We start from the raw sequence: 24,482 nt of genomic DNA, 5'->3' as shown, positions 1-24,482 counted from the left end.
AGAATCTTAAAACCAGCAAGAGGAAAGCAGTTTGTTATTTACAAAGGAGCTCCCATATGACTGTCAGCTGATTTCTCAAAAGAAACTTTGCAAGCCAGAAAGGAGTGGCAAGAGATATTCAAGGTGATGAAAAGCAACGACCTACAACCAAGATTACTCTATCCTGCAAAGCTATCATTTAGAATCGATGGACATATCAAGAGTTTCCCAGACAAGAAAAAGCTAAAAGAGTTCATCACCACCAAGCCAGTATTATATGAAATGTTGAAGGGTCTTCTTGAAGAAGAAGAAGAACAAAGACATGTACAATAAAATGGCAATTAATACATATCTATCAACAATTGAATCTACAAACAAAATGAGCAAGCAGAACAGAAACAGACTCCTAGATACAGAGAACATTTTGTTGCTTGCCAGATGGGTGGGGACTGGGGAAATGGGTAAAAAGATGAAGGAATTAAGAAGTACAAATTGGTTGTTAGACTGATGAACCTCAAAGGGGCAGGGAGGGTGGGATGAGATAAACCAAAGAACTTCTATGCATATATTCATAACCAATGGACACTGACAGTAGTGTGGGAAGGCAGGAGGGGGGCAGGAATAGAGAGGAGGAAGTCAATGAGGAAAAAAAGGGGGGACATCTGTAATACATTCAACAATTAAGATGAATTAAAAAAGAAAAGAAATAAAATAAAAAAAGAAAAGCCATCACACTTAGCGTAAAACTGATGGACAGTAAGTAGGTGTTTCCATTGTGGTCAATGAAATGAAGACATTTCACTTGCATCAAAGTTGCCTGTGTCCAGCATTCACAGTATTGACACATAGAGAGAAAGAATCTTGAACACTCCTGAAGTGACTGTTGGTTCTGCTAGTAGCAGAGTGGTCTCTTTAATCAGCCTCCGGTAATGGATAAGATGGAAAGTCTACTGTTTGAGTAGATGGGTGTACAAAGCATTGTGTGTATCTATGTCATTTCTGCTTTTTAGTGTTATTTGAGGATTTATGCATTATTTGACATGATTTGGTAGGTTATTTTATGCATCTGGAAATATTAAAAAATTCCCCTGTAATTATTGGCAATTGCTTCTTTGCATTATGCCATTTCAGCTTATGGGAGGTTTTACAGTTTCAGATAGCGGGGGAAACCGGTAGTGCACCCTGAGGTGAGACACACTTTGGCCGAATTCTCCCTGTCCCTTCCTTGCTGTATCCCTAGGGCAGCTTTGCTCGGTGACCATCAACATCAGCATCACCTCCGAGCTTGCCGGAAGTGCAGATACTTGGGCCCCTCTCCGGACCTGCTGAATCAGAAGGTGGTGCCCAAGAAAATGTTCCATCAGGGTATCATTCTCACTCTTTTTTCTTTCTTTATTGATTTTAGAGAGAGAGGATGGGAGGGGGGAGAGAGATAGAAATATCAATGAGAGAGAACATCCATTGGCCACCTCCTGCATGCCACCCCCCCACTGGGGATTTGGCCCCCAACCTGGGCATGTGTCCTGACTTGGAATTGAACCAGCAAACTCTTGGTACATGGGTCAATGCTCAACCACTGAGCCGCACCAGCCGGGTGTGATTCTTATGTATACTAAATTTTGGGAAGCACTGACCTAGGTCAAATGAGGAAACCCTCTGAGCCCCAGGAACTCCATGTTGTGAAAACTGTTAAGCAGGCAAATGATAATGATGTATGCAGAAATGCTTAGCACATGGGAGGTATTCAAAAGATAAAGGTTTCCTTTTACTTTTAAGAAGAAAAAAAAATGTAGATCTAATTTCTTTCCGTTGGGCAGAATTCTGACAATATGCCCTCCCCCGCCCCCCTGGATGTTCAAGCCACTAGGTCTGGAGAGAAGCCTGCACTATTGAAAGCAAGCTGACTGCCTCTCCATGAGGCGTGTGTCCACCTGGGGCCGTTTAAGACAGGGGCAAACGGCCCTTCACACTTCAGTAGCCCCCATACCACAGCACAGTTTAATAATTGATGTCCATAATGATGATCCTGCATTATTAAGAAATTGCAAAATTCTTCTCCGGAGTCTCTGCTCAAGTGTGTTCACCTTCTATTAGAAAGATTTCCATTTGAAATATTTAAATCACTTTTTAGGGGCCCCAAATGGGACAAGCTTTGGCTACTTGGAATATTTTACCTGATAAAATTATCTTACTCTCTGCAGATTTCAGAAGAATTAGATATTAGTATCTATTTGTCAACATATTTCCCCGGGTGCTCAGGGTCCTTTTTCACAGAAGGGGTTATGTCTTCTCTGTCCTTGGAGTCTCTCAGCACCTAGTTCAAGCAACTCCACACTAAAGGTCCCCAGAAGGACTGCAGTGTGAGAGGCTGGTTGACCTCAGTGATCTGAGTTTTCTGCTGTGAAGAGGATGGGTCATCACTGCAATCCGTGCCCTCTCGGATACCCTTTAAGCTTTTGCTCTTGCCAGATAAGCTAAAGAGATGACAATTCTTAAAGTCACTGGCATTTATTGAAGGCCAAAGAAATTAGTGAGCTCTGACATTTATAGGTCTGAAACATTAAAGAAGTCAAAAGTGGTCTGAGCAAGGTTCAAGTTTTAAATGTAATGCCATGCGTGGTGCTGTTAATTCTGCAGTAATTACTCGGTTTATTATTTCAACAGCCTGGTTTACAGTTCTAGTTAGCCCTAACTTTAACAACAAGGTCCCGCACCTTCCAAACTTTTCAATGTTCCAGTGACCTATGTTGTCTCTTAGGAATAAGGAATAAGGAATAAGGAGTGATGAGGCATTCCTTAAAGGTTCACAGTTTTGAACACTCACTATAGTTGATTCACATATATTAACTTATTTAATCTTCACAATAACCCAATAAGGTAGGGACTATTATGGAATGTGTTTTACACCTGAGGATTCACAAGCACACAGAGGCTATGTAATTGATTCCAGGTGACACAGCGAGTGGGTGGCAGAGCTGTGATTCACACTCAGCATCTGTATGTTTAATTACTCGGCAATACTGTCCTCCAATGAGACCAGTTTCCATTGAGGAGAAAACAGTAAACTATGAAGTATTCACTGTGTGGGACAGAAGTCACAAAGCTGACTCAGGAAAACTGGAATGCAGGGACGCTTTTCTGTCCTGCTGGCACTTACCCTCCTTCTTGGCTCCAGAACCTGTATCTCCATCCTCAACAACCCTGAGAATGGATGGAACTGTCCCTCAAATCCGCGTAAAGCAACAGCATGACTTCTCTGTGGCATTTGCTGTTCCAAACTCAGCACAGGTATTCTGGTTAGCAAGAGCTTTGGGAAAAGATTGTGCTGCAGGTGAGGTCAAAATCATTATTAATAGGTGGTTCGGGCAGTCTTCTGACCCAACTCAACTATTCCTGGTCCCAGCATCCATTAGCATCGATAATTGATGCCTGGCTACCTTTCTTTAGAAACTATTAATACTTATACATGTATATATATACTTACATACATATGGATAGATATGTAAGATGTACATAGATGGATATGATATATATGTGTGTGTATATATATAAATATTTTATATATATACATATATATAAACATATATATAAACATATATATGTATATATATAAATCTGCAAGGCTAACACCTCATAGGAGAAAAAGTAAAGTTAATACTGGTGCAAAACTAATTCAGAAAGGAGGCAGGCATTTGCTTACTAATAGAGAACTAAGTAAATCAAACCTGCCCCACAGGCTTGAACAATAAACATAATAAAACCTCTGGTGAGCACAGCAGGTTCATCCTTGAAAGAAGCCATTTTGTCCAGACGGGTCTGGAGCCTGACGTTCGATGGAAGAGCAGATAGGAGCATCTCTTTCAACATTTCTGGGGAAGCTGCAGGGCTTGGTCGGCATGGGTGAATGAGAAAACTCTTTGGCTTTTCAGTGAATACAGAATAAATGTCACTTTCTTTGGAAATGACCTTTCTGCTATTCTCATCTTTGTATATCAAGTTGCTGTGTGAGAAAAATCCATGCCTATGAATTTCATTTCTGAAGGTACAACAGAATCATTCCATAGACATTTTCAAGATGGATGGACTAAAAAGTATCAGAAGCAGAGATGAGAGTCGATTTCTTCAGTGATCTTGAAAGAATCAACATCATCAGGTTCTCGTCCAGTGTAATTCAGTAGGGGTTTTAGATTCTCATCAGATGAGTGTTTGGATTGAGAAATACGGTGCATTTCTCAGAAAGGGGTTTGTCTGGAAGTGTTCGGCTTTCATTCACCCCCACACACAAATTAATAGCATATATCTGTCACTGGGCACTGTTCTTGGCCTTTCTGCCCATAAAACACAGTGAGCTCAAATTAATTACCTTGAAATTTTGAAGATGGGCATATTCAGGATGGTTTAATGAAAAACAAAAGTGTGTACTCTGTTGTAGAATTGCCAGAAACAACGGAGGTCTAACACACAGGTCGTCAGTGGCCAGCATTTGTAAGTAATGGATATTCTAGCTGAGAATTGCTACAAGTGCGTTGCATTCTTGCAGGACTAATGATGCAATGCCAAAAGCAATCAAGCTTTAAAAAAATCTCAGCTGTCCAGCAAATGGATGATCGTTATTATAGCAAATCACTATGCACCTAAGAACAAATGAATTTACAGTTCAGTGTAATTCAATGGCCAGGTTTCACCACCGGCTCTCCAAAGTAGTGCAATCTGTCATAGAAATACAATTTGTAATTTCAATTAGAAGACCTTACCAAGGTCTAATTAAGCAACACCAGCAATCTCCTCCCTTCCTTTTTATACCCCACACCCACCTTCTGGAAGCTTCCTTATCTTAGTATGGTTCTTTTGGGGGGTATTCTTTCAAAATCTGTCCAGCAATCTCCCCGTTTCATGCCAGGCTTCACCTTAAAACACTGATGTCAGCTTTCAGATGCAAAAGAAATAAAACACAGTGTATATAAGTACTACCCCTAGGTTGCAAACTCTTTGAAAGAAGTAACTGGCTCTTGTTCACTAAAATAGTACCATTTTAGTCCCAGCATTATGCCTACGACTCAGCATTGCATAAAATAACAAATCGGTATATAATAAAATGCCATTTACTCAGAATACTTTAATTCAGGATTTAACTCGTACTAGTCTTAAACTTGGGTTTTGACCAGCAACCTTTTAGGTTGAGAAGCCAATTATTGTTCACTCATTTAGGACTAGTACCTTGACAGGTTGCAGATGTGGGTTGCTAAGCTCTGTTATACAGTAGAATTTTCAATGCATTATTTATTTACAAATACTTGTTATGCTAACATCACAGAATCTCCATACTCATTAACACAGATACAAAGAATCAGCGCGGTGTGGTGGAAAGGTATTCGAAGGGTAATCAGGAGCCCTGGGCTCTGACCCCAGCTCCACCACTCATTACCAGTGTCACCTTGGCCAAGTCACTTAACCCCTGAGTCTGTTTCCTCACCTGTTAAATGAAGAGATTGAACTAGAGCATTATAAGTGCCCTTGCAGCCTTAACATTTTATGACTGTATGATCCTGGTGAGTGCCCACGTGGCAGCCTCACTCGCCTTTTACTTCACCTTATGCACGATTTTCCCTCTTATCACAGGCTTGGTGTTTTGCAGGTGATGTTCTCTGAGACTGAGATCTTCTTTCTTCCCATGTTCACACCTCCCTTGCAGTTATTAATTCCTCTGTTCCTTCAGGAAGCCAGTTGCTCAGCAAAGCCGTCCTTGATTTCTCAAGTTAGGTTCTAAATACAGTCTTTGCCCAGCCACACCCCTGTCCTTCCTGGTTCCTATCTTCCATCATCTCAACTAGATGGTCGTTCCATGAGGACAGGACAGGGACAGGGTCTGTTTTTCCTAATCATGGCATCGCGAGCACCTTCCATGATGCCTGTCACAGAGTACGCACTGAACACACAGCGCTGGAATGAACACTTGAGTGAATGAGCGAACATGTAGCACAGTGGCAACATTAATAGATGTATTTACAGAAAAGAGAGGAGGGGGGTGGCCTCTTCGCCAGATGTTCATTACTATGTGAATTTAAAAGTAATACCTGTTTCCTCTTTCAATTGCACTCCACTTTTTAATTGGATTATTTGTAAGTTGCTCCCAGGTAAAAAGACTTCTTGCACTAGTTTTTGTGTCAGAAGTGATATAATATGAACTTGAACCGATATTTGTATTTATTTATATGGTGACATTTGCAGAAAGAGAAAGATGCTATGGCTTATGCCAACATAAATTTGAATCTCCAGTTTTTCTTCCATAAATGCTGCCATTATCATGTTAGAAAGCATATACAGTTTCAGCCTTGGGGTTTTCCTATCATAGTTTCTTCCATACATTCATGATCATTGGTGACGTTTTTATACGTACATATATATAAAATCTTACTAAACTGTCTTAATGCCAGATCATTCTTTTCGGGCTTATTTCATGTTTCCCTTGTTTTTCAAGCCTGTTATGTTTTCCGGCAGCTTTCCCGAGTCATTTTCTCTGTTTTAAACCTTTCCATTGGTAATGAATTTCGATCGCAAAGCAGAGAAATTTCACATTTCCAGAAGTTCACAGTATGAATATATTTCATGCTATTAACTCTAGTCTCAAATCACATGTAACTAAGCACAGGTGGCCCCTGTCATCTTTGTCTTCCACCCCTTTTTCATTCCAGAAAAAAAAGAAAAAGAAAAAGAAATTGTGATTTATATTAAATCATGGCATAAAAAAAAATGTCTCATATGTCTCCTTTTGTAATTGTTCTGAACTTGAAGGATGACATGTAATAATAAATAGCCAGGTTTTAAAGGTAACAGTTTAGAATTTCAAGGAAGAGAAATGACCTATCAAATACAGTAGTTCCCCCTTGTCCACAGAGGATACCTTCTAAGACCCTCAGTAGATGCCTGGAACAATGGGTAGTACCAAATCCTATACAGGGTGGGCAAAAGTAGGCTTGCAGTTGTGAGTACATAAGACATAGAGTTTATTCTTGTATTATTATTTATTAATTATTGTATTATTTTTCATACAATTACAAACCTACTTTTGCTCCACCTTATATATACCCCTTTTTCCTATCCATGCATACCTATGATAAAGCTTGATTGATAAATTAGGCACAGTAAGGGATTAACAACAATAGCTAATACAATAGAATGATTACGACAATGTACCGTCATAAAGGTTATGTGCATACGGTCGCTGTTTTCAGGGCATGCCTTGCTGACATCTTCCCACAGTCTCAATGCTTTCTGGTGCAGCACGTTGCTATCAATCAGAACACATTTTCTCTTTATTTCTTCCACCCACAAATTTAATGCCTTTTCCATCTTAACTAAGCACTTATCACTGACTGTGGCCGTAACTTCTACAGTTTGAGGTGTGACAGCCAAACTAGCATGCATTTCTCGTTCCTTCTCCACAATTTCACCAACAGATTTGTTCTAATCCTACATCTTAGCAACCTCAGCATACAATTTTGTTTCTTTTCTTATTAAGTAAGTCAAGAACTTTCGCCTTTTCACTTAAAAACAGCCCTTCACAGCTTCTCTTTGGCATATCCGAATTGCTAGCATTACTACTCTTGAGCTTTGGGGCCATTGTTAAGTAAAATAAGGGTTAGTTGAACACAGTTGATCTAATAACCAAGAGGGTTACCTACTGACCAATGGGCAGGCAACATATAGAACAGGGAGACTCAGGACAAAGGGATGATTCACACCCTGGGTGGGATGGAATGGGATTACATCACACTACTCTGTTCACGTGCAATTTAAGACTTACCAATTGCTTATTTCTGGACTTTTCTATTTAACATTTTTAGATCATGGTTGACTGCAGGTAACAAACCATAGAATGCGAAACCATGGATAAAAGGGGACTACTTTAGCAATATTACCATCAGAAGTTTGGTGACATAGGTTGAGACAAATTCGTCTAATTCATTACTTTTGTAGGTAAGCCCCTGGCTATTGATCCCCAAACCATCTCTTCTTATTTTCACACAGAATAGAAGTTTTTACCCACCACCGTTAGGGAGCCTGCAATGTATGTAAACATCACATATATAATGCAGGTTTCTTTGAATGTTGAACTTTTTAAACCCATAATCAACAGCCTTTTCAAATGTTGGGGATGGTTAAAAGTTGAATTTGGGACTCACTCTCCAAAAATATGTTACTTGCAGTAACAATGCCATCATCCTGTTAATGTGTTTATAGATCAGACATGCAAAAAACATTTTATCATCATCAATTTTGCTGGTTTTTATTTAGATTGCGTCTTGCAATTTCTGCTTTTAGTGGTTAAGAGTCTTTGTGTGAAATCAAAATGTAGAGGCAAAATTCCTGTCAATGTTGAAGAAAGATATTTAGGAACTGTTCAAATCAAATTTATATTTCAGTCACTTAATTTCCCTCAAATGGAGGAAAAAACCTAATCAACAGAAGAGCTTTTTCCCAGTGGTTCATAATTCTGTTTAAGTGAGGACTCAAGTAACACATTTTCCCAGCACCACACTGAGAAGAGAAGAAACTCCCTGAAGACACATTAAAGCAACGGGTGAGAGACATTAGGGGAGAGAGGAGAACTCGCCACAGTGGACAACCCATTGGCCCACAGCAGTCAGAACTGGGATGGCTGTTTCACTAAAGCCTCATGAACTGAGAAGCAGTGGTTCCAGCCTCCGACCCAGGGACACTCAGTGAGGAGTACCAACTGTGTCCGGTTGGTTTGAAGACATGGAAATCCAAGGAGGAGGGGGCAAAAATGCCACTGTCCCTGTGGTGATAAAGAACAACAGCCAAGCATCCCACTCTGTGTTTTCAAAAGTTTCCCTTTTGAAATGGTGCTGAGCAAAACCTCATAAATTTGGACCCTATTATAGGCCCTTTCTCCCAACAGTCACAATAGTTTCCTGGGAAAGTTTTATTGCCCCGCTATAGTCGAGGAACTCGGTGGGAAAGACTGATGTGACAGCGTGAGTTTGTCTTGCAGAAGTACATTTTTATCCAGGCTTCTTTCAGTCATAAAGCCTCCTGCTCCTTGAACATATAACAGGATGGGAAACTCTGCTTTTTATGGGGACTTATCTCCTTTTTGTTATAAGATTCTGGCTTGAGCTGGGGTCTCTGCTCAAATTCACCTCCTCATTAGAGACATTGACTATCCAAATGGCACAAGCCCCATCCAACACCTCATTTTGTTTTCTTAGTAGCTCTTTTTACCACCCAAAGCCATCCTGCTATTTACTTGTTTGCTATCTGTCTCCCCTATGAAAATGGGTGCTCCAGGAAAGCAGGGGCATATTGGGAGTTGTTCAGAACTGTATCCTTAGTTATTAGAAGAATGCCTGGCAAATAGAAGGTGCTCAACAACTATTCTTAAGTGAATGAATGAATGAATGAATTAATTAATTAATTAACTAAGTAGTGTGGGTAGACACTATGTTACATAAAGATAGGTAGTGAGAGAAGGTACTTAATAAGGATTTTGCTCCCCAATACCCATGTGTGTGAGGAGAGAGGGGGGCTGGGAAGGGGTTCCTCTACACTGATAAGCAATGCCTAGACACCAGCTGGTTTTCCTATAATTCAACTCAATTCTGACTCTATCTGTCTCCCTGGAGCTAGCATCAGATCCCACAGGTTAAGAGCTTGGTCTCACAAGATGGTCCCTCTGTACTCCTTCAGGCATCAGCCACAAGCTCAGGTAATAATCTGTGCATCTGACCAATCCAGCTATAAATGGGAGGTTTCAACCCTCCCCTAACTTTCGATGCTGGTCACAAGTCGAGGATGCTACCGGTATTCCTGACCAAATGGCTATAAATCACAGGTTTGCATGACCCCCTTCCTCGGATCCAATTACTTTGCTGGAATGGCTCACAGAACTCAGAGGAGCATGTTACTTACTAGATTGGTGGTCTGCTATAAAGGGACATAGCTCAGCAACAGCCAGATGTAAGAGACGCCTAGGTAAGGTCATGGAGAAGGTTGCTGGCTCCCCTGTCCTCTCAGAACATTCTGCTCTCCTCCAAATCTCGACATGTCACCAACCTGAAAGCTCTCTGAACCCTCTCCTTTTGAGTTTCTATGTAGGCTTCATTACATAGGCATCATTGATTAATTATTGGCTCTTTGAAATCAACTCTATCTCCATCCCCGCTCCCTTCCCTGAAGGTCTAGGAATGGAAGAGAAAGCTCCAACCTCTAATCACAAGGTTGATTCTCCTGCAACCAGGGGAACCCAACCTTAGGTGGGGTGAGAAAGTCACTTCATCAACATAACAAGCGATGCATTTATGCCACATGATAGGAAATTCCAAGGGTTTTGAAAGCTGCTGTGAACTAAGACCAAATATCTATATGAGGAATATATTTGGATCATCTAAAGGACCAAATATATATTTCTTATACAGTACAGTATCTCCACATCTATAAGAAGATATCATTGATGCTGACATTGAAGGCTACTGTGGGAATCGGCCAAGCCAGCAAGGGCGTGGGACTGAGCACAGGGTGAGGGAGTGGATGAAAAGGGGGGGTGGGGGGGTGGCAGGATACAGGCAGTGTAGGGTCCTGCAGGTCCCTGGCAAGGAGTTTAGGTTTTATTCTAAATTTAATGAGAATCTGACTTGCATATTTAACGTTTTCCACCATTATGGATGCATTTTTTTAAAAATGCATTCCTATGAACAACTCTGTAATGTAGCTGCTTTTTTCTCAAACCAAAATATTAGTAACCAAAGCTTTGAGCAGCTAAGTGGTTCAAAATCTCACAATTAATAGGTGACATGAAAGAAATCTCAAACACAAGTCCAACCAAACGAAAGAAGGTGTCACTTCCTCTACTCCAAACTCTTTCCAAGAAGCCATGGCATTCAAACAACTGTCACACCATTAGAATTTGCTATTTGCTGTGTGAATTACAAACCATTTTAAAGTTATTTCTTTAAAACACATCTCCCAGGGAGATCCGCTTTGAAATACTTTAGTTGGTCTAGTTTGAGTAATTACTTGCTTTTGAAAGCAGTAAGGCTGTGTAATCTATGCAGAAAGCTATTATTTCTTGAAAGTATTTAAACACTCTCCTTTTTCACTAGTCACCAATCCCAGTGATCAGTTATATGCAATTGTGGAGTTCAGTGCAGAAGGGCATTTCTGAGGGCTTGCGCTTCAGAGGAGCCCTAAGCTTCTAGAGGAGCCCAGAAACCTCAGGATCCATGCTTTTCAAGTCTGAGGAAATAGGGTCACAGACGATTTCACTTTTAAGACTGCGGGTCGTCTTTTATTTATTATTTATTTTCCGTTCCACATAAATTTCCTGGTTCAACTCTGGCGAGTGCCCTCAAGCTTTCTATCTTTTTGGAAAAATAATTGACAAAGCCTCTTTCTTTTCCTGCGGTCAGTAGTTGGTTTTGCTCCTTCGGCCCCAGTAGGAAAACACTTTGCTCCCATCTTGCCTCTGTGGCTTTGGAGACCGGAGAAAGTTCTGGAAACTGGTGCAGAGTGTGTAGGGGTGGCAGCTTCACCGCTGACCCAGAGCCCATTTCTGCCTCTGCCACAACTCGCTGCCCCTCCTCCAGGGAGTGCAGATCTGTTCAGCAACACCTGCTAACCGCTGCAAAAGGAGCATTTCCCCCAGAAGGGACAATCCCACACAGTGTTTGATCTAATGTGGCAGCCAGAACGAAGACTTGCTGTGGGGTCAGACGCACTGCTATTCTTGAACTGCCAGGCACTGCCCCAGAGCATCCTGTGAGGCCTGGGGACAGCGTGATATAGGAGTTGACAAGAGATGCTGGTAAAGATGCCACTCAAGGCTTCTGATGGTGGGGGGCGGGGCGGGGGTTCGTCCCTGCCCCCCTGCAGTGCACACGGGAGAGGGGGGTACTTTCCACATCTAAAATACCCCTTAGAGAAAGAAATAGCAGAGTGAACTGAGCAGAGTAATACTGAGTCCTTGCTTGAAAAACATCTGTTTCTGTGGGCTGGCTGCAGAGGTGACCAGGGTGGGTCGTCTCTTGCTGCTCCTTTTGAAGACTGGGTTCTAAGCGGTGTGCCTTGGCCCCCTGCCCTAAACATAATTTTATAGGTGGCTATCAATAAAATCTGATGATTTGTCAAGAATAAAGCAGGCCAGGTGCAGGGTCTCCAGGATCCCAGACACAGCCTGCTGCTAACAGAATCAACTGCTTAATGAATGAGGGGCCTTGCACAGACCCCAAGGTTCAAAGTCAACAGGGAAGGCTTCAACAACAACTTTATTAGTCAGATGTGCACCACAGTATCCCAGCCTGAAAATACTTGCCTCTCATGGCTTCTCTTCCAGTGAAGGGTTCCAGTGAACTGAGCTTAACACACACACATGTATATACAGTTCATATACCACCCAGGGTAACTTGCTTTTCAGGTGATTGAAACCACTTGGTGTTAAGACTCTGCCTTAAAATACCCCCAAGATGCACAAATAATAGGTTGACTGTACCAGCCATCATATTTATTAGGTAGAAAAAAGTTTTTTTTTTCAATGAGGGTCAATAGGAATACCAGAAAGTTACCAGTGTGGGAGTACTTAAAACAAGTTGAGAGGAATTGATACATTGCCAGTGTTATTAGACAGTTGATGAGTTTAAGAGCCAAGTTTATAAACTTAATCTTGAAAACACAGGATCTCAGTCTCATTTTAATTGGCACGACTAGTGGCTCCTCCTGTTGCCTCTCTAGTTTCCCATGAAAATTTCTAAACAGAGATGCAAAACAGTTTGACAACATCACCAATATTTAACACTAACGTCAGCTTAATGCTAGACTCTTGGAAGAATGAATACTACCAATAGGTCAATGAAAATACAGACTATACAACATAAGAAAAATAAGTGCACACCTCTTTAGAAAAGTATAAATAAACAGTCAAAATTTTTCAAAGCAGTAGTATGAAAAAGAAAAAGCCAAAAAAAGAAAAAAAACCAACAAATTTCTATATAAGGAGTGGCCAATAAAATTTAGAAATCTCCCACAATGAAGAGGAGAGAGAGAATATGCATGGCGTATTTTGATTGGGGTTGTGATACTGGTTGAAAAAAGTGATGGGATTGAAAAATACAGATTGGTTGTTACAGAACAGGCATGGGGATGTAAGGTACAGCATAGGGAATACAGTCAATAATATTGTAATAACTATGTATGGGGCCAGGTGGGTACTGAATATATCAGGGGGAACACTTTATAAAGAATATGATTGTCTAACTACTAAGCTGTACATCTGAAACTAATACAAAATGATATTGAATATAAACTGCAATTGAAAAAAAAATTTTTAAGATGAAAAGAAATTAATCATTGGAACAATAAGAAACAGACATTTCTCCAGACTCAAAAGGATATAAGGCATTAAGCTTAAAAGGCCCACTGAGAGCCAGCACAATGAATAAAAAGAAAATTACACCAAACATCATTGTAAAGTTTTAAGACCCCAAAGATAAAAGAAAGTTCCTAAAAGCATCTAGAGAGACAAAACTCATTACCCCAAAATAAGCAGTCAGATTGGCATTCTTCCAGCAATCGTAGATTTTAGGAGGCAATAGAATAGTGCCATCAATATATAAGGAAAAATTATTTTCAACCTAGAGTATGATACCCAACCAAATTATCTATAAATTCGAAGTAAAATATTTTCAAGCAAGGACTCAAAAATGCTTCCCACCTACCATTTTTAGCAGCCACATGATTCTATATTGTGCCAAAATTATACCAGCAGAAAAACCAATACCAAAATGGTCTCTTCAAAGAAGAGGGTGACAATGGAGAGGGTTGCTTTTTCTTAATTAAAACACTTAATGTAAATTATGTAAATTAGTATCAATGGACAATAGATTTAAAATATGATTTGCTTAGAAGGTAATTTTTCTCTCTTTTTCTGAGTTTCTCTTAATTAAAACATAAAAAGCATACACTAACTGACCACTACAGCAGTCACTCACAAAGTTTAGAATTCACAAGAAGTGCCTGGGTTTCGGAAGTTATGAATCAGTACATCTGAGATGAGGTCCATAAATCTGTCCCCCAAGTCAATTAGATCCAATGGCGCATGGACTACATGTTAAGCGCTCAATTGTGCATTTTGAATACAGAAATGGCATTCTTTCTCTTGACCACAGTAGCTGCAGAACATAGCGTATTTAGTGGGGACAGTATTAATACCTCTTGTTCTCTATCTAGTTCTATATGGAAATTTTCAGAAAACAACTAACAGGAAACATAAGGATGACTGGCACAGCAATCCACAGTTATAAGCCCTACAATAGGAGATTGTGAGTGAGGCAAAAGAAGGGGGAAAAAAACGAAAGCATTGAGTGCATTGGTGGTGACAGCTGCCCTGCCCTTCATCTGTTCATCAGCATGGAGGGGTGACTGGAGATGAATCCATCGCAAGCCAAAACGTAGAGCCAGATGATTGTCTGTTTGAAATTGTGAACAACTCCAGCTCTATCCAAAACAATCATTAATCAGCACTCAGGAGAAAATCATCCATCTGACTTGACCTAGGGCAGGCTCCTCTAGAAGAAGAGTCTGAGACAAGGTTGAAGGGCCATCGTTTAGTGGGAGAGGGTCCCAGGAAGCTTCAATCAGGGAACGAGGAAGTAATAAACGGGAGGGAAGACAGCCAACAAAAGTTCATGAACAAGCAAGTGCTGCTGTGAAAAACTGGGGCCCAGCGGCACTTGCAGATCTCTGGGAGAGAGCCTAGGCCGCACCTCGATGTTGGCCCAACCGAGAGGTTAAGAAGCTGGGCGGCTCCCATTGGCTGCCCTCGTGAGGACTGCTCCCAGGATGCCAGCGCGCCAGCCCTGCCGTCCACCCCCAAGCGTGCTAACGGAGACTTCCCATGGACAACCCCAGATGCTATCAGCTTGCCCGGAGACGAAGGAGTATGGCAGCCTCTATTAGGCATCTGTTTGAAAGAGGCCTCTCATTAGAATACAGAGAGCCCAACATAAAATCATGAGCTTGTGAAGGTGGGGAATATTGTAATTAGGGAAAAAAAAAATTCTTAACCATACAGAGAAGAAACACATCTCTGAAAAACATTTATTATAAAAAATGTTTTCTATTCATAGGATAAAAGCCATATGGCCTCTATGAAACCAAAGCAGAAAGCCACTGGAGAGACAACCCTGTGAGGGAAAGACCAAGAGGATGTGAGAAAAGCAGACCAAATGGGGAAAGTACTTTTGGGAGAAAGAAAGATGGAGTTAGTTGCACAGTGAAATTCTGCAGTGAAATGAGTAAATAGTACAATTGATATAAAAATATATTGGGTGATATAGACAAAAAGGTTGAGATCTTAGAAAATGCATGCAAAAAATACAACACAGTAAGATTCACCTCAAAGGAGACAAAGTTGAAATTCTCGTGGAGAGCTCTGAGATTGCCTCTCTAGCATCCTCCAGGCTCATTTAGCAACGGAGTGTCTCCGCCACTGCAACAGGAATGTGCAAGAGACAACAATGACACTCACAATGAGATAATAATGACAGTAGCTTACAGCTGCTGGGTACTTACCATGTGCCAACCCTGCTGCAATGGACTTGTGTGTGCTAACTCATTTAGCCCTCTGGCATCCACCACGGGGACAAAGGAATTCGGTGTGCACCAAGGGAGGGGCAGCCAGCAGGTAGCTAGGCGGCGAAGAGGTGAGGACCACTGAGGAAATGGACTTCTCTCACCCCCGTGCTCCGGCCTTCCCACAGCTCTTCTACACTCTTCCTTACACGGCTCCAGGACCGTACACCAAGCTTCTGTTTTTATTTACACTGGTTAGAACTGAATTTCTGTCACTAGCATCTAAAAAGTTCTTAAAAATACAGAATTGCCATCTAAGAAAAATAGAAGTACCATAGTTGGTAAGAAAGAAAACAAACTATTTGGAGAAGAACCAAAGTGAGACGTTAAGAAAATAGTTCCTGAACTGAAAGAGAGTGTGTGTGTGGTGGACACACCCTAAGGGGACTCATGCACATTCCCTCCCTTGAGCACCAGCAGAAATTCACTCCTAACCCAAGGAACATGGTAAAGGTGATGGTCGCACGGGTGATCACACTTCATTATGTACAACCCTGTCTGAGCAGCTGGAGCGAGACTCTCCTTGCTGGCTTGAAGAAGAAAGCCACTGTGTTGTGGGGGGACCTACAGAACTGGGCCTCTCCTAGGAGCTGAGGGCAACCTCCAGCCTACAGGCAGCTAAAACCCTGAGCATTCGGTCATCACTGCTGTGGGAAAATGGACTCTGCCAACAACCTGATGAGCTTGGCAGCAGATTCTTCCAAGGGCAGGTACCCTGATGAGAACGCAGCCTGGTCAACACTAAATTTCAGTCTTACGAGACCTTAAGATAGGTCCCAGTCAAGCTGTGCCCGGCCTCCTGAGCCACAGAAAATGGGGGATAATAAAAGGGTATTGTCTGTAAGATGCTAACTTTGTAATTAGGCAGAAGTAGAAAAGTAAAGCAAGGGTGATGGGCGTAGCACGTTTCCGGCAAAACAAACTAAAACTAAAAGGAATAAGCATCTGGCAAAATGTTTGTATTACAGTCTGGCAAAATAATAATAATAATAATAATAATAAATAATAATTGTATTATAATTATTTTAAAAGGTTCTACACAGACAAAACAAGGGAGAAATAAATGTTTATACCAAAACAGAAACCAAATTTGAGTATTTGTTAAAATTAGCATTGTGCTTCCCATAGGAAGTCCTGAAAGCTGAGGGCAGAGGTCGTACCAACAGAGCTGGAGAACAGGGGCTTTCATGAGAAGATTTTCTACCACATTTTCTTCTATGCTTGAAAAAATACATTCTCGGGTATATGAGAACTCAGAAACCGTTACATTTATATTTGCATATGAGAGTGTGTGTGAGTGTGTGTGTGTGTATTTTTACTTTTGATTGGCTGATATATATATATAAAGATATAGATAGACACATATGCATATCCACAAGTACATAGAAAGAGATGCATTATATGTATAAAATGGTTCCTGAGTTATATCTTTATATATCTATATTTATCTATTGCTATATCTTTATATATATATATATCTTTCTACATATATATGTATAACTTCGTGTGTGTGTGTGTGTGTGTATTATGGACTCAATGTTTACGTCACTAAAAAATGTATATGCTGTAGGTCTAACCCTTAATGTAATGTTATTTGGAGGGCGAGGGCTTTGTGGGATCATTAGGGTTAGAGGAGTCACGAGGGTGGCATCCTCGTAATGGCATGAGCTCTCATAAGAGGAGAGCAGAGCACCCACCTCTCTCTGTCTTTCTCTCTCTGCCATCTGTGGGTACGGCAAAAAGCAACTCTCTGCAAGCCAATGAGAGGGTTCTTATCAGAACTTGAGCATGGCAGAGCCCCAATTTACCAGCCTGTAGAACTGTGAGAAATAAATGTTTATTGTCTCAGCCATCCCATCGCTAGTGTTTCGTGATAGCAGCCTGAGGCGACTAAGACAGCAAGTCTACTTCAGCCAACCAGAAGTTAAACAAAATTAATACTTTATAGTGGGTAAATGTTGCTATAAGAGGGTTGTAATTTTCTTTCTATGACTATCCACTGTACCAAAAACTAACCTACTCATGAAAAGAATCTTCAGGAGAAGCATTGATTGATAAAGAAATAAATTTGACTGACTTGGTCCCAGTAGTAAATCTCCAAGAATATTGAGGCACTGATGATAGTCCATCTGGAAAAGTCTAAATGAAAAGGATTGTGTTTTGACTCATTATCTTTTATTGTAAGAATAACCTGTAATAAATAAAAGCAAATAGACATAACATTTCTTTTTTGTTGTTATTTTTTTTTAATCCTCACTTGAGGATATTTTTCCATTGCTTTTCAGATAGAGTAGGAGTGAGGGAAGGAGGGAGAGAGGGAGAGAGAAACATTGATTGAAAGAGACACATCAGTTGGTTGCCTCCCGCAGGACCCCGACCAGGGTCAGGTATCAAACAGTAACAAAAGTATGGGCCCTTGATCGGAATCAAACCCTCGACTCTTTGGTCTGCAGGCTGACGCTCTAACCACTGAGAAAACTGGCCAGGGCAAATTTCTCTCTTTTAACATCAGATTTAGAAATACAAATAAATGTGATTATAACCCTGTGAAAACCAAATAAATGCCACCTGGCTGGGGGTGGTGGGTGGGCAAAGGACTGGAACAGGTACAAGAAAATAAAGAAAACTTTGAATGTGTTTGTTTGGGTAACAGAAAAATTTTTAAATTATTTGTTTTGATTTTGCCAATTCTTCAACTATTCTTTAACAAACAGGATGATATAACCCTCCTTGCTAAGAAGAATAAATGTAAAATAAGAACTAAGATTCTTTTTAAGAACAAAATGCGCATTTAAGTGAAAATCAGAAGAAAGTTGAGAAACATCGGGTTAATCTAGAGGAAACCTTTGCAATAATCTAGTTATTATTAACAGGAAAGGAGTAAAAGGACGATTAGCTAATTTGAAACTCCAGGCCTATTCCCCTCTCATCAGTGGGGGAAGGGGCTGGACAAAAGCAGTGTAGACATATGCCCAGTCGAGTCTGAGTGACATGGGAGGTGCCTACCTGTGCACACACCTGGGAGTCAGTCAGTACCCAGAACAGGAGTAGCCACAGCAAGCAAGGAGAAGCCTAGACAAAGGAACGCTCTCTCTACCTCTTGCTGCTGCATGGGACTCCCAGCTTGCTGGGCTCCCAAGCTGGTCCTCCCACATGGCTCATGGCCAGGTGGACTCCACACAATGGACTGATAGATAAATCTAGACTAATCCTGGTCTGGACCCAGATGCACCATGGAAAGGATACTCGGTACTCTGGCCTTATTTCTAACCTTGCTGAACACACAGCGTCCCCTCTTCCAGCACTGGACTGAGGGAACTGGGATGCTATAACCCCAGAAATATGACCCCGCACCAATAAAAACCATTTGTTCTCCCATGGGGACTTCTGAAAATTCTTATTTCAGCCAGACCTCAAGAACCTCCTGTCTATGAGTGCTGGAGGGACATGGCCCCCTTATCCCTAAGGTATCACAAACAAATATAATAAATAAACCTGATGTGAATATTTCTAATATCTTATGAGCATAGGGGTCCCAGATCTTGTTTTTATTGGCTAAGTACAGCTGTATTCCTTTGTTAAGACATTTACAAGCCCTTGTCTACCTGCCCTCAAGGCTCATGGAGGCAAGAGTGATCACTAATGTGTGTAGAGTCATTTAATTTTTTTTTTACCTAAACCTATGTCAGTGTGAATGTCAACTGTTGTAAAAAATATTTTAGGTAGTTGTATCAATTCACATTTGCAAAGTATGACTATTAGTTAAACATTTAAGAGATAATGAGATATCAGAATCTCTATTTTTTTCCTTCTTTTCTACTTTGTATATTTTCCTTAGTTTAAACTATAAAAACTGTATGTCATGACTGGTGTTTGAAATAGAAAATTATTCTGTGTATCCATTCTCTTCTATGGCTCAATAAAGTATTTCTTAAAATATGATATGACTGTTTGTGTATTTGAGCTATTAATACACTCTGGGAATTTATACTAAGGAAATACTCAGAAATATAGTCAAATATTATATGCAATGGTATTTAACACGTCGTTTTTATAACAAAATTACTTACATTCTAAAAAGAAAATAGTTAAATGGATTATGTCAAATTATTGAGCAGATGACTACCATGGTAATTTAAGAAAAATGCCCATATCCAATATCTTGCCTTTTAAAAATGATACTCATGAATAAAAACAAATAAAGTAATGATTTACTTACATTTTTGTAACAGTTGTATGTGTTTATTGTGGAAACTAATAAACTAAAATACTGTATAACAAAGCAATAATTTACCCATAATCCACCACAGAGTGATATTCATCTAATATAGGTTCCCTAGATCTATCCTGCTCTCTTTTAAACAAGTAACATAGTTATCTAGCTTTCTAATTTTACTTAACATTTTACCATACAAATCAGTGCCAGATCAGAATGCGGGTGTTCAAATCCCAGCTAGATAGACCCTTATTCACTGTATGTTATTTTGGCAAGTTATTAAACCTTTTAATCAGTATATTTTCTTATTTGCAAAGTAGACGTAATAATAGTATGTATTCACAATAGTAAGCTTATACAAATAATTATTTTAAAGAATAAATAACATATATTGAGTTTAACATAGATAAAGCGAAACAGATAGACCTAAATGGAGAAATAGACAAAGAACCATTTTACTGCAGTTGGAAGTTTCACCACGTCTCTCTCAGTATCTGAAAGAACAAATAGACAAAGAATCAGTAAAGCTATAAAAGACGTGAAATTACTTGAGCTAATTGCCATTTATAGGAAATGCCACTCGGTGACAGATCGCACATTCTTTTCCACTGTAAACAAATATTCCAGAGATATTTAGATAGCCCATATTATTAGAAATACAAATCTCAATAAGTATAAAATTGAACTCTGGCATTCTGACTCTAGCACTTATTTGTATGGTAAAATACTAAGTGTAAAATTAGAAAGCTAAATAATTATGTTACTTGTTTAAAACAGAGCTGAATAGAACTGGGGAACTCACAGTGGATGGATATCATTGTGGTAGATTATGGGTGATTTACTGCTTTCAAATCATTCACATAAAATGTATTCCCTGAGTACATGGAATTAACTAAAAATCAATATAAAATATTGAAATGTCTCCAAAATGGTTAAATCCGTTGTGATAACACATGGGTCCAAGAAGAAATCACAGAGTTCTGGGGCTTCTGGTCAAGAAAGCAGAGTAGGTAAATGTTGCACTCACCTCCTTCCACAACCACATCAGAACAACCATCATTCAGAACTGTCTGAAACCTAACTGAACAGAAGACCTATAAGGATATAAAGAAGAAGCCAATTTAAGACTGGTAGAGGGGCCTGGTTGGTGTGGCTCAGTGGTTGAGCATCAACCCATGCACCAAGAGGTCGCTGGTTTGATTCCAAGTCAGGGCGCATGCCCAGGTTGTGGGCCCAATCCCCAGTGGGGGACATGCAGGAGGCAGCCAATTGATGTTCTCTCTCATCAATGTTTCTGTTTCTCCCTCTCTCTTTTTCTCTCTCTAAAATCAATAAAGAAAATATTTGTTCTTGTGTATGGTGTAAGTTGGTGTTCTAGCTTCATTTTTTTTGCAGGTAGCTGTCCAGTTTTCCCAACACCATTTATTGAAGAGACTGCCTTGACTCCACTGTATGCTCTTGCCACCTTTGTCAAATATTAATTGAGCATATTGTCTTGGGTCAATTTCTGGGTTCTCTATTCTGTTCCATTGATCTATCTGCCTATTTTTGTGCCAGTACCAGACTGTTTTAATTACAGTGGCTTTGTAGTATAACCTGAAATTTGCTAATGTGATCCCTCCTACTTTGTTCTTCTTTTTCAAGATTGCTGTGGCTATTCGGGGTCTTACCATACACGAGAATAAACTCAAAATGGATAAAAGACTTAAATAAATCTAACTCGTGAATCCATAAAAATTCTAGAAGAAAATGTAGGCAACAAAATCTCACATCATACGCAGCAGAATTTTCACTGATACAACACCTAAGGCAACAGAAACAAAGGGCAAAATGAACACATGGGACTGCATCAAACTAAAAAACTTCTGCACGGCAAAAGAAATAACCATCAAAACGAAAGGGATCCCACTATATGGGAGACCATAATCGCCAATGATGCATCAAATAAGGGGTTAATTTCTAAAATATATAGAGTGCTCATACCACTCAACAAAAGAAAGATAAAGAACTCAATTAAAAAATTGTCAGAGGACCTAAATAGACACCTCTCCAAAAAAAACCATACAAATGGCCAAGAGACATATGAAGAAATGCTCAACATCACTAATCATCAGAGAGATGCAAATTAAAAGAACTATGAGGTATCACCTCACACCTGTCAAATGGCTGCCATCAACAAATCATCAAACAACAAGTGTTAGCAAGGGTGTAGAGAAAAGGGGACTCTAGTACACTGCTGGTGGGAATGCAGACTGGTGCAGCCACTGTGGAAAACACTATGGTGTTACCTCAAAAAGTTAAAAATTGAACTGTCATTTGACCCAGTGATCCCACTCCTAGGAATATACCCTAAGAAACCTGAAACACCAATCAGAAAGAATATAGGTACCCTTATATTCATAGCAGCATTATTTACAATAGCTAAGATCTGGAAACAACCCAAGTGTCCATCAGTAGATGAGTAGATTAAAAAGCTGTGGTACATGTACACAATGGGATACTATGCAGCTATAAGAAAGAAAAATCTCTTATATTTTTTTGAGATGGCATGGAAGGACCTAGAGAGTATTATGCTAAGCGAAACAAGCCAAGCAGAGAAAGACAAATATCACATGATCTCACTTATTTGTGGAATATAATGAACTAAACAAACTGCTGAACAAAATTAACCCAGAACATGGAGGTGGGATATAGGCTGACAAGCCTCAGAGGAGGGGGTTTGTGGGGGAAGAGATAAACCACAGAACTTACATGCATGTATGCAATGAACATAGACAACAAAGCTGGGGATGGGGCAGCAGGGAAGGGGATGATGGTGTCAATGGGAGAAAAATGAGAAACATCTGTAACAAAAACAAATTAATAAATAAAAATTTTAAAAAAAGAAAGAGAGAAAAAAAAAAGAAAATATTTGAAGGAAAAAAGACTGGTAGGAGGGGCAGAGATGTAGAACGAGCTGGTGCTACACCCATGTTTTGCAGTTAAAAATTGGGAGGGATATCTGAGCTGTGGAGGTCCCCGCTGAGGGGTGAGGGATGAAGTCCCAGCCCCACATGAGGCTCCCCAGCTCGGGGTTCCATTGCCAGGAAGAGTAGTCCCCATAACTTCTGGCTATAAAAGACAGCAGGGATTGTGACTGAGTGAGATTAAGGGCTGCTGGAATCCCAAGCACGCCTCGTAAAGGGTCCCCACACAGACTCATTGACCGACTCACTCTGGGGTTCACTGCAGGGTCAGCAGCTCAAATGGTGATAGAGACCCACGAGGAGGAACTGATTGGCATCAAGGCGAGGGGTGAAGGGGCAGCTTCTCTGACAGAAGTGCTGACAGAAGCTGGTGTTCCTTTTCTAAGCCTCCCCTCTTCCACAGGGCTAGCAGTCTCCATCAACCTGGCTAATACTATTCACCAGCCCTGGTGATTCCCTGAGAGCCTGCCCCACCCAGCCTGTGGGCCCATCCTAGCTGTTTTCAGTGGCTTTTCTATACATACAGCCAGTCTTGGCTCATGCTGCAGATTGTCCTAAAATCTCTCAAACAGGCAGCATCTGCATGCCCCATACCTCTCGCTAAGAGGCCCCAGGCCCAGCACTGGCAGCAACCAGCTTTGGTTCACAGCTTGGCCTGCCTCAGGCACCCTCAAGCCCAGCACAGGGTACAGCCATGTGCAGATCACTATGCTCATTCCAGGTTGCCCTGGGCAGAACACAGGCATAGGCTGACCTCGGCTATACCTCCAAAAGCCAGTGCACCCTATGAACAGCTTCAGACTACAACAAAGCACCACTCAGCCACCTCCGTGAGTGAAACACTCAAGGGGCAGACTCAGCAGATACCATTGCTCCACTGAAGTGTGTCCTACTTCATAGGATTGGCCCGTGTTCAGCAGATCCTCCACTGTGGTCTGGGAAAGTCCTCGCAGCCCCTGTCTGGGAGTAAATCCCTCCCATTTATGTGCCAAGAGCAGTCAAGATTCAACTACACAGGAAGTGCACACAACCCACCCAGGGTGCCCCTGCAGGGGCCAGGGCTAGGCACTGGGGGACTGCGGCAGAGTGCCCCACATGACACCTACTGCATAGGCTACTCTGCTGAGACCTAGTGATGCAGCAGCCCTACCTAATACATAGAAACAAACACAGAGAGGCTGCCAAAATGAGAAGAAAAGAAACATGTCCCAAACATAATAAAAGAACAAAACTCCAGAAAAAGAACCAAACAGAACTGAGACAAGCAATCTACCAGATACAGAGTTCAAAACACTGGTTATGAGGATGCCCCATGATCTCAGTGAGAACTTCAGCAAAGAGAGAAGAAGCATAAAAAAGAACCAGTCATAAATGAAGAATACAGTAACTGAAATGAAGAATATATTACAGAAAATCAACAGTAGAGTAGATGAAGCAGAGAATCAAATCGGTGATTTGGAAGTTAAGGAGGCAGAAATCATCTCATCAGAACAACAAAAAGAAAAAGGAATCTATAAAAATGAGAATAGTTGAAGGAGCCTCTGGGTCAACTTCAAGCTTACCAAAATACGAATCATGGGGGTTCTGGAAGAAAAAGAGAGAGAACAAGAAATTGAAAATTTATGTGAAAAAGTAATGACGAAAACTTCCCTAACCTGGTGAAGAAACTAGGCATA

Source organism: Molossus molossus, unplaced genomic scaffold (assembly GCF_014108415.1).
Source record: "Molossus molossus isolate mMolMol1 unplaced genomic scaffold, mMolMol1.p scaffold_m16_p_1, whole genome shotgun sequence".
NCBI classification, from domain to species: Eukaryota; Metazoa; Chordata; class Mammalia; order Chiroptera; family Molossidae; genus Molossus; species Molossus molossus.
The sequence above is the reverse complement of the archived record's forward strand: the minus strand, read 5'-3'. Positions refer to the sequence as shown.